The sequence below is a fragment of the Schistocerca gregaria genome, chromosome 3 (assembly GCF_023897955.1).
Source record: "Schistocerca gregaria isolate iqSchGreg1 chromosome 3, iqSchGreg1.2, whole genome shotgun sequence".
Classification (NCBI taxonomy): domain Eukaryota; kingdom Metazoa; phylum Arthropoda; class Insecta; order Orthoptera; family Acrididae; genus Schistocerca; species Schistocerca gregaria.
Genome location: NC_064922.1, coordinates 731,870,239 through 731,883,358, shown reverse-complemented (window position 1 = coordinate 731,883,358; position 13,120 = coordinate 731,870,239).

Below are 13,120 nucleotides of genomic sequence, written 5' to 3'. Positions count from 1 at the left end.
AAATGATCGTTTTTCAAAACAATTGCCGCAAACCATTTCAGCATGCCCCATGCATAACCACACTTTGCAAACTTTTCAAAGATATTTAGTTTTACTGTCCTTCCATTTATAATATCTTCCCCTTTTCCCTGGTTGTAGGTCTTCAACTATTCTTTGTTCTTTGGTGCCGTAGAGGTTAGAGGAAAGCCTGCGAATTTTGGGCGAGAGATTTGGCAGGGTTGCGTGCCATGTCAAATACGGTGTTATGAGAGACTTTTCTAGGGTTCTGAGTTTTTCTCTTGTAACTGAAATGTTTTTGTTTGCTTTGAAAACAACGTAGACTTTGAGAGCTGCAACGTTCAACAACTGAAAAAAAAAGAGACAGAGGCACCAGTATATCCATCACACATAGCATTAACGACATCTATTCAGCCCCTTGTTTTGTTGTTGTTCGTTATTATACTTGGTTTTTTCTTTTCGCCGCCGTCACTCTTAAGTTTATAATCATGATACACTGACGAAATAAGCAGTAGTGATTTGTTTCGTTTTGGTACATATGAGAGTAATGTGACGTTTTCCTGAAATCCAAATACACTTAAGTACTGTTGTTTACATTTTTTAGGTGAAAACTCAATCAGAATTTTAGGATTATTTTTACTAACTTACCAGAAACAGTAATTTTCTTTTCTTGTTGTGTTTTTTTCACGGTTGGGTAAGAAGTAACACAACTGTCTATCGTAAGACTCCTTCCAGACAAGATGGTCTTTGCCATCGGCCATCGGCATAGACTTGCAAATATTTTAGATAGTACGTATTAGAACAAGGCAAGATGAAAACCTTGATCGAATACTTTGCAGATTTATTTGGAATGTACATCCTGAACATGCATATGCCACTGTATGGAAAGAGCATTTCATCCAAAAAAACGTTTTTTGACGGGGAAAAAGATGCATTGCATTGGAGACAAACGTATCAAGAATGGACCTTATGGCAGTAAGATTATCTTGTGCTTTTCTTGCTCCCTTCCTATGGATGTTGTCGAACCTGATACAAAGAGTAAAAAATCTAAACCTTTTCAATGACATACTTGCTTGAAAGATTTCTATAGCGGTCCCCTCTGTTTTCTTTGTCTTTCATATTCATTTTACCGCCATCCAATGCTCCAGCTAAGTAAAGTAGGTCCAAATACGCCTTCACGTCATCAGAACTGGTAGGCCAAGCCATATTTGAGTCACTTCTATATTTATTTCGAAATGAATCAATGTAGATATTGGCTGATTCAAACACTAAATCAATCAGTGGATTGCTAAAAAAATAACTGCCATGATTCTAATGATTCGCAACTCGAATGCTTCCAGGCAAATGCATGGTAACTATGTTTTGACGTCTTGTTCGAACACTTTGTGGAAGCAAGTTTTTCTCCATTTAGTTGTCCCGTTCCTTCCTTCACTGAGTCAGTTAATCGTCTCCTTCACTCTCATCATCATAAAAAATTCCGTAAATGTTTCTGTATGAAAGGTTTTCGCTTGCCATTTTAAATTGTAAACTATTGACAATGATAATTCGGTTTTAGGACATCACAAACAGTTCGCAAAGTAGCTCGATGATAGACCTACACCAAAATAAAAATGGGATCGCATTGGCCGAAATTAGTAACGAAACCGGTCGGGCTGGTTCTGAAAGGCCCGCGTGCTTTTTGGAAGACTGCCAAACAATGACTGAACAAAGCAAAACATCATTCACTGCGTGAGCGCTTTTTCTCTGATGTTACAGGAAGCTAGCAGAGTGCTCGAGTCAAATCCGCTACTATAAGAATATAAATTCAGTGAAAAAAAAAAAAAAAACTTGTGGGTCTCACAGACCCAGACCGACCGTTCTAGGGTTAATCATACCTGTTGTGTGAAGTTAGCTAGCTCATCCAGAACTGTACTGGGGTTTAGTTGGCAGTCCAGATCACCTTGCGCAAGAGAGGTGCATTCTGAGTGAGTGTGGAAGGTGGCCCACAACGACTAGCTTACATAGGCAAGTGCCACCAGACCTCACCATAGAAAAACTTAAAAGTGTAACGGTAATAAGTCTCCGAAAGGGGGTGGGGGGTTAGTGGGAGGTAGCTTCTGGGCTGAAGTTCTTCTCAAAGTGAGGAGTGACTATGCATTATTTTGAGGTTCGATTTCCTGGTTGCACATCACGACAAGGCTGACTGAATTATGTACAGTAGAACTGGATGGAGCACAGTTTTACCTTGGCTTTACAGATGGCAAAGCGTTAATGTTATACGTCCCTTAAAGTCAACTCACGGGATATCATACCAAGGTATTGGAAAGGTAATCTGGGTTGGTGTAGGAGCTGATCTGCCAATAAATCCTTACTGTGTTGTTGAACCAATGTCTGAAAATGAAAAAAAAATGGATAAAGTAAAATGTTTTATATGAGAAATTAGAGAAAGCAAATTAGAGCCTGTCAGTATTAATAACTTTAGTCCCTGTCAGTACTGATAACTTTGGCTCTGAGGAAGTACATCTACATATGGTACCCAGATAGCTAATTTAGAAATACTAGATGAAGGCGAAATGGATATCGATATGACGTTAAATTACACAACACCAGGACAGTCTGACACCTTCTGTGCACTAAGAAATGAAGTAGCACATCTAGAGAGACCTAAAAAACTTTTAGAAGAAAACATAGGGTTGTTCGTTACTTCTGGCTCATTGCCTGCCATGCCACTATCTCGACATCCTATCCATGCTGTAAATGAAGTTCCTGTTATAAGAAAACAAATAGAGTTCCTCAAAATCTGCAGCCTATTCTGGAATATTTTATAAGTCAACAGCTTCAGATTGGGATCATAGAATCAATCAATAGCCCTGCTCAGCACCTGTTGTCATCACACTCAAAAAATTGCCAGATGTCAGCAAAGCATATCGATTCTGTTGTGACTACCCCTACTTAGATAAGACAACAATATAAAACGCCTACCTCCAAATATAATAGAAACCTTGGAGAATGTGGGGCAGTATTGGTATTTCAGAAATATGGACTTTCCAAGTGGATACCATTGTTTAGAGGTAGCACCTGAAGATCGTCCAAAGACAGACTTCTCATTCCCACTTGGTCATTATCAATATCGTCTCACTCCTTTTGAACTGAAGATCACACCAGCTACTTTCCAGCGATTACTAGATAGTTCACTGTGTGGATTTAACCAAAACAATGCATGGTCTATTTAAATAACGCAGTTATATTATCCAAAGATATCCGGATACATATATTGCTTTTACTCGAAGTTTTCAATAGTCTATGTGCAGCACAGTTAACCTTTAGACTGGAAAAGTGCCATTTCGTTCCTTTGTCTTTGCTGTGTTATTGGCAGTTTTAAAATCCGTGCTAGTCTCTGACTTGTTGATGCTGTCAAAAATTTTCTGACGTACATTACAATAAAGGGATTGCAGTCTCATTTAGGTCTCCCAAATTTTTATCGAAAATTCATTCCAAAATTCGCTGAATTTGCAGGACTCCGCACATAGTTACTACGGTATGGGATAAAGTTTCATTGATCTTCAGACTGTGAAGTAGCATTTCCAAAAGCAAAAGATTTATCAAGGTCTAACCCAGTTTTTATCCTATCAGATTACCAGAAACAGTTTATACTGTCATGTGACTGGAGGAATTTCGCTTTGGGTTGTGTCTCGAGTCATGAAGTAGAAAGACAGCTTGAGGGTTGAATAACACCTGGGAGTTTCTTTGTTCTACTGGTTTTTATTTATATGAACTAGTTTTCGGCTTATTAGGCCATCTTCAGATAATTGCTGGCTATTGTTCACAAGGAGCTTGTGTTCTTACGAACCAAACATTCTGGTCTAAGACCCAACACACTTACATACGATGTTTAGTTGTTGGTTTCGTCTATGGAATTGTCACACGAGTCTTGGCTCTTTGTTCTGTAAAACCGTTCTTTCACATAATAAACCGCATTTCATGTTTTGTCAGTAACATGTATGACAACAATTAGAATTATTTAGAATACACATTATTACAAAATTGCAATTTTTGTTATATGTTGTGAACAGTTGTACTGGACATTAATTGTTGGTTGTACCATGGCGATGTTTTCTTTGGGGGTTACGTTTTCATATTAGAAAATCGTGCATTAATGTATACAAAATATTACATTATTACGGATGAGTTACAGTTAGAAATGTAAACACATAAGGGATATTGGATTATATTGGGGTGTGAATTTGTTTACTATTGAGACACTTAGTGGTTAGTAGCAGGTTTACTTTATTGTGTAAAGTTTAAGAGTGGTGGTGTGCTCAGTTGCAATTGGTCATTCAGAACCAGTTGGGGATTTAGGGCTCAGTGTTTGTTAATTTCAAGTGCTCCTAGTAGGCTGGGTTTTCTGCCTTTGTTGGCTACATGTAACACTCCTGTGTTGTTGGATATTTGTGTCCTTCTTTGAGCACATTTTTAGCAAAGGTGGAGTCTGATTTATTTAATCTCCAGCTGCATTCATGTTCATTCAGTCTTGTTGATATGGCGCGGCCCGTTTGACCAATGTACAGTTTATTGTAGTCAGTGCAGGTTATTTTGTAGACCCCACTGTTGCTTAGTTTATCTATTTTGTCCCTGCTGTTGAATAGGAGATTAGCTGTAGTACCTCTTACATAAAATGATGTTTTATAGTTTTGAGATTTCAGAGTTTTGGCTAGTTTGTCTGACAGCTTACCTAGATACGGAAAAGTAAACCAGTTGGTTTTTGGTGTGGTTGTTATTGCAGAGGAGGCACAAATGTAGGGCAAAATTTTCCTTCTTTGTTTCCTGTGCAGGATTTTGTCAACTAATTCAGGGTGTAGCCATTGTTATATGCAATATATTTAATGGTGTCGAGGCAGGTCCACTACTTGATTTTAGAAGGACCATTCGGGCAAACACCAGCAGGAAACTGATACGTGTAATCAATCATTTTTCACGTTTAGTTTCTGTGGTAGCCCCACTGAAGCAGCAGACCGAAACAGTAGCACATGCAATTGTGAACAAATGGATATTAAAATTCAGATCACCTGAAACAGTAATAATTAACTAAGGGACAAAGGTTATGTTCCATCTGCTGAAGAAGTTATGCCGCTTGCTACAGATTAAGATACTCTGGACAAGTGCTTTACACCCGCAGGCAAACAATCAAACAGAGATTCCACTAAGTTACGCACAATATAATAACTGGGATGCTCTTCTTCCACATGCCACAGGGGTATACAATTCAAACATACAAGAGAGCACAGGGTTGTCACTAAAAGGGATTGTTTTTGGCGAGACGATGCCTGCCCCATTTGAGTTTTGAAAGCCTCCCCCAGAAAGTGATATTTCATCAATGAACACTTTCTCTAAAAGGTTACCAAAAGGGAAAAGTAAGAAGTTTGTGGCATTTTATCATGGGCCCTTCCAGCTGATACAAATACGTTGCCTATCCACACTAAGCTATAACTCCCAACTCGCCCCATGGTAGTCAACATCAGTTCCAATTTGTCTTTTTAATGGCACCATAGAGATGTTGAGTCAGTTTTGGAAATGTCTTCGAAAGGGGAGAAGGAATAACCCCGGAGAAAGGGAAAGAAGGGAAAACTTGGGCACGAAGAGAGAGATAGCTTTGTAGTTACACTGACAGCTAACTACGCGCTCAGGTCAAGAGTAATAAGCTAATAACGGGATTTCCTCTTTCTATAGGGAATATGATTCTATCCCAGGATGAGGAGAATCAGTTCTATCACCGACCATCGGTATCAGGACGAAAATAAAAAGAAACACTACAATCCTCATCATGAGAAACCTACTATGTTGTTTGTGTTGTCTCTAACAGGTCATGGTTTCTTTAAGCGACAAATGGAAGTGATAATGTTAAATCATCAGTAGACCCTAAGATTAGATTACAATTTTGGGCACTAGAGAACTGAATTCGGAGGTTGGAAGACACATTTAGCAATTAAAAGCTCATGATAAACAACCAAACAAGACTCGGTGGTTTGCATGGGTACTATCAGTTACTGTGGTCAGCTTTTGCACGACTGCAGGCACAGTTATAGTACGGAGTTAGTCCAGCTAGTGCCACGAAAGAGATGTTGGTTGGATGCGAGGGGCTGAATTTTGAAACCGACTTCTGGAACAGCTGACGCTGAGGACTTAGAAAATATTAATAAATCTTTACAACACGTACAAGGAGATGTAAACGGCAACCAGGAAACAGTGGAGTTACACACTTCCCAAATGGTTCAAATGGCTCTGAGCACTATGGGACTCAACTGATGTGGTCATTAGTCCCCTAGAACTTAGAACTACTCAAGCCTAACTAACCTAAGGACATCACACACATCCATGCCCGAGGCAGGATTCGAACCTGCTACCGTAGCAGTCGCACGGTTTCGGACTGCGCACCTAGAACCGCGAGATCACCGCGGCCTGCAAAAAAGGAGTAACAAATAATACTTAGGGACCATCTGGATATCATAGACAAACAGTTAATGATTGCAAAATAGCTCCGCAGCGTAGGCGATAGTATCAGTGCTGCCAGTATTAAGACCATGGTACTAAATGAAGCCTGTTCGCGGGCATTTAACATCAATATTGCTACCACCGAATCAATTCCTGGAAGGACTGCGGAAAATACAAACGGATTGACGCGCACCATTACGCTGACTGACAGCAGTAAGGGAAGAATTTGTATCACTATACCACAGTACGACCACCCTTACGAGTAATCAAGTGTGCACCCATTTGTAAATCTACATTAAAATGCCGTTAATGTGTAAGGACTGTAGATTTCAGTGTTACACTCCTCTTGCGTATCCCGTGTCGCGGGAAACCCAAAGGAGATAGAACAACTGAGAAACAACGTTGTGTATATTGCATTGTATATTTGGGGACAGGGGACTATGTGAGGTACTAAACAGACTATCTAAAAAGATCTCGCAACGTGTACTGGAACTGTATTTGGCAAGACAAGATCCAGCTACAGGAAGATACCAGGCGCCACAGGCATCACAAGTGAGATGGCATCAAGACGCCCTCGAGAAGGAAGGAGAACATAAATCGAACTTAGGAATGTTCTAGATACCGTTTAAGAAGAGAAGCAAGAATCAGATATCTAAATTCACAGATGTTGGTATAAGCTTAAATGTGATGTTCAAGGGCGTTAAAGCACATAGTCGCTGAGTTTCGTCAACCTTAATCCAGTATACTGTATAAATTGTAATTAACAAGGAGTACATTGTATGTAAATGTTTCTCTGTCATTAACTCAAGGTAGTATATAAGTTTTGTGCAAAAGGTGGTAGAATATTCACAGTGTATGTAGATAGTGATAAAGATACCATAGTAGAACACTCCAGGTCATCTCTTCCTTCACGTTTTGCGTATAAGTGGGAAACACGAGGGCCGTCACGTTCTGGAAGCAACCTGCGAGAGTTGCAGGAAGCAGATAGCCTGTGAGGGCGCCTCTTGGTGGACGCAACACGCTAGCTGATACAAAGACTTGACGGTCCACTTAATATGCAGGACAACCAATATAGCTAAATACAAGAAAGTAATTACTACAAAGAAAAGGAGATGGCGTATAAAGGCAGGCAGCGGAACTGGGAACAAGCAGCTTGCGTCACGAAAAACCAGTGGGTGATACTATGCTTTAAACATATATAGTGCGGATTCATACCAAGATAGTTTTCATTGTGAATTAGACTAATTCCAGACTTTTGTAAATACTCAGTTTTATTGCTAGAATTTATGTTGTTATGTAATTAATGTATGTAATTTTTTCTCTTATTTTTATAATTGCAGAAACAGAAGTAATAGTAGTAGTAGCAATCATACAGTTTGCTGTTGTTTGTTGGTAGCAAGCCGGAGATGTGAGAGAAAATAAATATAAATACCTTTAGGCTCTCTTCCTCACTGGACCAAGGCCATTATCATGATGAAAGGAATGTTACACATCATTAACCTGGTGCCATCTGAGGGCGACTAGTGTTTTGTTTGGCTTCGTTAACGATCTGCTGAGTAGAAGTTGGATTCTGTTTCCATAAACCGAAAAAAGTGATTGTATATATATATGAAGCAGAGAGTATATGTGTGTGTCCAGGATCTCCTTCAAAACCCCTGGGTCGATGAAACAGAAACATCAAGTATCATGAGTATCAACACTGTGGTGTTTATGACCTGCTAGGTTCAGTAGGAGTGGAGATATATGTAAAAATGTTTTTTCCCAGCCCCTGGCGTATGGGTTGCCTTGCACGGCAGGAGTATTGTGTAGAAACACTATGTCTGCCAAATCAACCTATTTTGCCGAGTAGCTTACGTGTCAGGGGCAAGAAACGGTTTTCTGGGCTTCAAACATGTACACTGTAGTGCATGATAGGTGTGTTGTGTGGGAGTAGTATCAACCCACTGTCTAACTGCTTTTCATGGGGGCCCATACATCAGGGGAACATAAATGATTTTCAGGGCTCTGATCGTGCAACCTGCCCCGTATGTCAGGCATGTTGCGAGATTAGTATCAGTCCGCTTTAGTGATATGTATTACAGGAGCAGGGGATGGGGGAAATCAACAGAGAGAGAGAGAGAGAGAGAGAGAGGAGGAAGGGGATGTGCATGGTGCAGGTGCAAGGTGTAGTGGGATAGTGGGCAAGTGAAAAAGGAAAAGCGGGAAAGTGGAGATGGAAAGTGAGTTGGGGAGGAAGATATGGCCTCAAAGAGGGGTTGGAGAAGATGAAAAAAGAGAGGGGAGGAAGAGATGGAGAGAGAAAGAGAGAGAGAGAGAGAGAGAGAGAGAGAGAGAGAGAGTGAGAGAGAGAATGCAGCAGACAGAGGTGGGAGGACGAAGTGAACTCGTTGAGGGAGGGAGGAAAGAATGGGGTGAGGACATTTGTTCAATTTAAGTGTGCATGAGTGCAGGTGTGTGTATGTGTGTGTGTGTGTGTGTGTGTGTGTGTGTGTGTGTGTGTGAATGTGTGTGAGTGAGATCACTGGCTGTGCTGTGTGCAGTCAGTGGCTGGTTGGCATTGTTGTAATACTCGCCATTGTAGTGTTGGGCAGTTGGATGTTAACAGCACGTAGCGTTGCGCAGTTGGAGGTGAGCCGCCAGCAGTGGTGGATGTGGGGAGGGAGGTGGGGGAGTTTTGAAATTTGTAAGACTGGATGTCGTGAACTGCTATATACATTATGACTTTTGAACACTATTGAGGTAAATACATTGTTTGTTCTCTAACAAAATCTGTCATTTGCTAACTATGCCTATCAGTAGTTAGTGCCTTCAGTAGTTTGAATCTTTGATTTAGCTGGCAGTGGTGGAGCTCGCTGTATTGCAGTAGTTCGAATAACGAAGATTTTTGGTAAGGTAAGTGATTTGTGAAAGGTATAGTTTAATGTTAGTCAGGGCCATTCTTTTGTAGGGATTATTGAAAGTCAGATTGCGTTGCGCTAAAAAATATTGTGTGTCAGTTTAAGCCCAGTCCTGTATAATTTTTGTAAGGGGACGTTTCAGAGTGAGGGACGGCTTCTAAATGCATTGCCTCTCTCCTGTTTCTATACTCGCGATTTCCTACTGTTGCTCACACAACACACTGTATAGAGAATGTACCTCACTCTCGCAACTTGTGAGTCCTCAGAGTTTCGTAGTTGCATCTACAAAAAAACAGAGAAAAGTTAAGATGCTGATTTTATTACTTAAGTGTCGTACATAGTCTTCCTCCACTTGAATACAAAGCACTGAAAGTTCATAGCACCATGTGAAACTGTTACAAAAGTTCTTCTTTGAGATGTTGTTTTACTCTCGCGTCATATTCGCACATTCCAAAGAGAAATAATGGAGACCCGTTCTGCATTTTATCGTTTTCCGATAGATTCGTATTCATAACATCAACTCTTGTCACCGTTGATGATTTTTCCAGAAGAGCACTGTCTGCGTTTTGTATTTCAATCAAGGCGTGGCATGTGTCCATAGGTAGTTTTCTTCGAGTCAAGATGTATGGGACAAACTTTGGACCCACTCTTCTCTTCCTCAAAACATCTGAAGGGTTTTAACAAAAAGCAGGTCAGATTTCAATAAATTATTACTTTTAATTCTTGTAACCGGTCTTGCTCTATACAGTCATCTTCAAACCAGTAGCTCCAGATGATGTGAGAAATGGGTTTATGGAGCTGCTGTAAGCACCAACTGTACCTGTCACGAGCTATGATCTAGACTGCTGTTTTATTGAAACACTATGTATGATCGTTATGGCACATCAAGACGTCAAAACATACTTTGGAAAACGTCATTTACATTTGATTTAGATATGTTTAGTTTCGTTGCTCGTTTGTGATTGGTGACTCAATAACGTTGAGACACTAAGGTTACACTTGATTTTCTTAACACTGTTTGCTCATAACTGACATTTATTATTTACAGTTGTCGACTCACGCTGAAACTACATTTACTGCGCTGACATCTTTTGTACACCAGGAATAAACTTAGTCTGTGAACTTTTTGAAGGGACAGCGTATGCTACAGGCATAAATATCCCTTAGTGGACGCAATGTTTTATGAAATGTTTATTTCACTTCGAGTGATGAATGATATTTAATCAAACAGAAAATAATACGTTTCCACCGGGTAAGGGACTTCCGTGATTTTTAAAAGTGTATGTATCTCAGGCTCATGTAGCCTCTTTACACTGCTAATCAATTTCTTGTTTCCATGAGTAAAAAAATGATCTCTGTGAATTTTATTACACTGTGTAACTTTGGGAAGAAATGTCTATGACAGTGTTTGTGAATAAAGAATGCTTTAGCTGACATATATAATCTATTTCTTGATTTCAATACCACTGCATGCTAACTATATGTGGATTGGTCACTGTTTTTTTTTTTTAGTTCATTTTGTGGAGCAAACGATGAGTTTCTGTGAGCAGAATGAACTGGCTTGGTGCGATTTGTACAGCCGCCATTATGGCCATCTTATTGAGATAATTATCGTTTATATCTATTTCGTAGAACCTAACTGTTTCATCTTAACGACGTCCCATGTAACAGCGCGAACCGAAATTGATCTCCTTATGATGTTGAAAATTTACGCTCGTAAAATTTTTAACCAATCCAGTTAATTGTTAAAGAATATTTTGAGCTTAAATTTTGTGGGATATTCAAGACCAGTAGTAGTATTGTGAAGAGCTCAGTACAGTTTTCTCTTTCGCCGATGTAGCGGCCTGGTAGAATTTTGCACAGAACGTAACTTAATCATAGCTAACACTTGGTTTAAGAAATATGAAAGAAGGTTGTATACGTGGAAGAGGCCTGGAGACACTGGAAGGTTGCAGATAGATTATATAATGGTAAGCCAGAGATTTAGGAATCAGGTTTTAAATTGTAAGACATTTCCAGGAGCATATGTGGATTCTGACCTTAATCTGTTGGTTATGAAATGTAGATAAAAAAATGAAGAAACTGCGAGAAGGTGGGAATTTAAGTAGATGGGACCTTGATAAACTGAAAGTACCAGAGGTTGTAGAGAGTTTCAGGGAGAGCATAAGGGAACGATTGACAGGAATGGGGGAAAGAAATACAGTACAAGAAGACTGGGTAGCTTTGAGGGATGCAATAGTAAAGGCAGCAGAGGATCAAATATGTAAAAAGACGAAGACAAGTAGAAACCCTTGGGTAACAGAAGAAATATTAAATTTAATTGACGAAAGGAGAAAATATAAAAATGCAATAAATGGAGCAGGCAAAAAGGAATACAAGTATCTCAAAAATGAGATTGACAGGAAGTGCAAATGGCTAAGCAGGGATGGTTAGAGGACAAATGTAAGGATGTCGAGGTAGATATTACCTACAGGAAAATTTAAGAGACATTTGAAGAAAAGAGAACCACTTGTATGAATATCAAGAGTTCAGATGGAAAACTAGTTCTAGGCAAAGAAGGGAAAGCAGAAAGGTGGAAGGAGTACAAATAGGTTCTATACAAGGGCGATGTACTTGAGGGCAATATTATGGAAATGGAAGAGTATGTAGGTGAAGAGGAAACGGAGATATGATACTGCGTGAAAAATTTGACAGAGTACAGAAACATCTAAGTCGAAACAAGGCCCCAGGAGTAGACAACATTCCATTGGAACTACTGATAGCCTTGGAAGAGCCAGCCCTGACAAAATTCTACCATCTGGTGAGGAAGTGCATGAGACAGGCGAAATACAGTCAGACTTCAAGAAGAATATAATAATTCCAATCCCAAAGAAAGCAGGTGTTGACAGGTGTGAAACTTACCAAACTATCAGCTTAATAAGTCACAGCTGCAAAATACCGACACTAATTCTTCACAGAACAATGGGAAAACCGGCCGAAGGCAACCTTGTCGAAGATCAGTTAGGATTCTGTGGAAATGTTGAAACACTTGAGGCAATATTAACCCTACGACTTATCTTAGAAGATAGATAAGGAAAGGCAAACCTACGTTTCTAGCATTTGTAGACTTAGAGAAAGCTTTTGACAATGTTGACTGGACTACTACATTTCAAATTCGTAAGGTGGCAGGGTCAAATAGAGGAACCGAAAAGCTATTTACAATTTTTACAGAAGCCAGATGGCAGTTATAAGAGTCGAGGGGCATAAAAGGGAAGCAGTGGTTGGGAACGGTATGAGACAGGCTTGTCGCCTATCGCCTATGTTATTCAATCTATATATTGAGCACGCAGTAAAGGAAACAAAAGAAAAATTCGGAGTAGGTATTAAAATCCATGGAGAAGACATAAAAATTTTCAGGTTTTGCTGATGACATTGTAATTCTGTCAGCGACAGCAAAGGACCTGGAAGAGCAGATGAATGGAATGGACAGTGTCTTGAAAGGAGACTATAAGATGAACATTAACAAAGCAAAACGAGATTAATGGAGTATAGTCTAAGTAAATCAGGTGTTACTGAGGGAATTAGATTAGGAAATGAGACACTTATAGTAGTAGATTAGTTTTGCTATTTGGGGAGCAAAATAACTGATGATGGTCGAAGAAGGGATATAATATGTAGACTGGCAATAGCTTGAAAGACAAATTTGTTAACATCCAGTATTGATTTAAGTGTCAGGAAGTCTTTTCTCAGAGTATTTGTATGTAGCGTAGCCATGTATG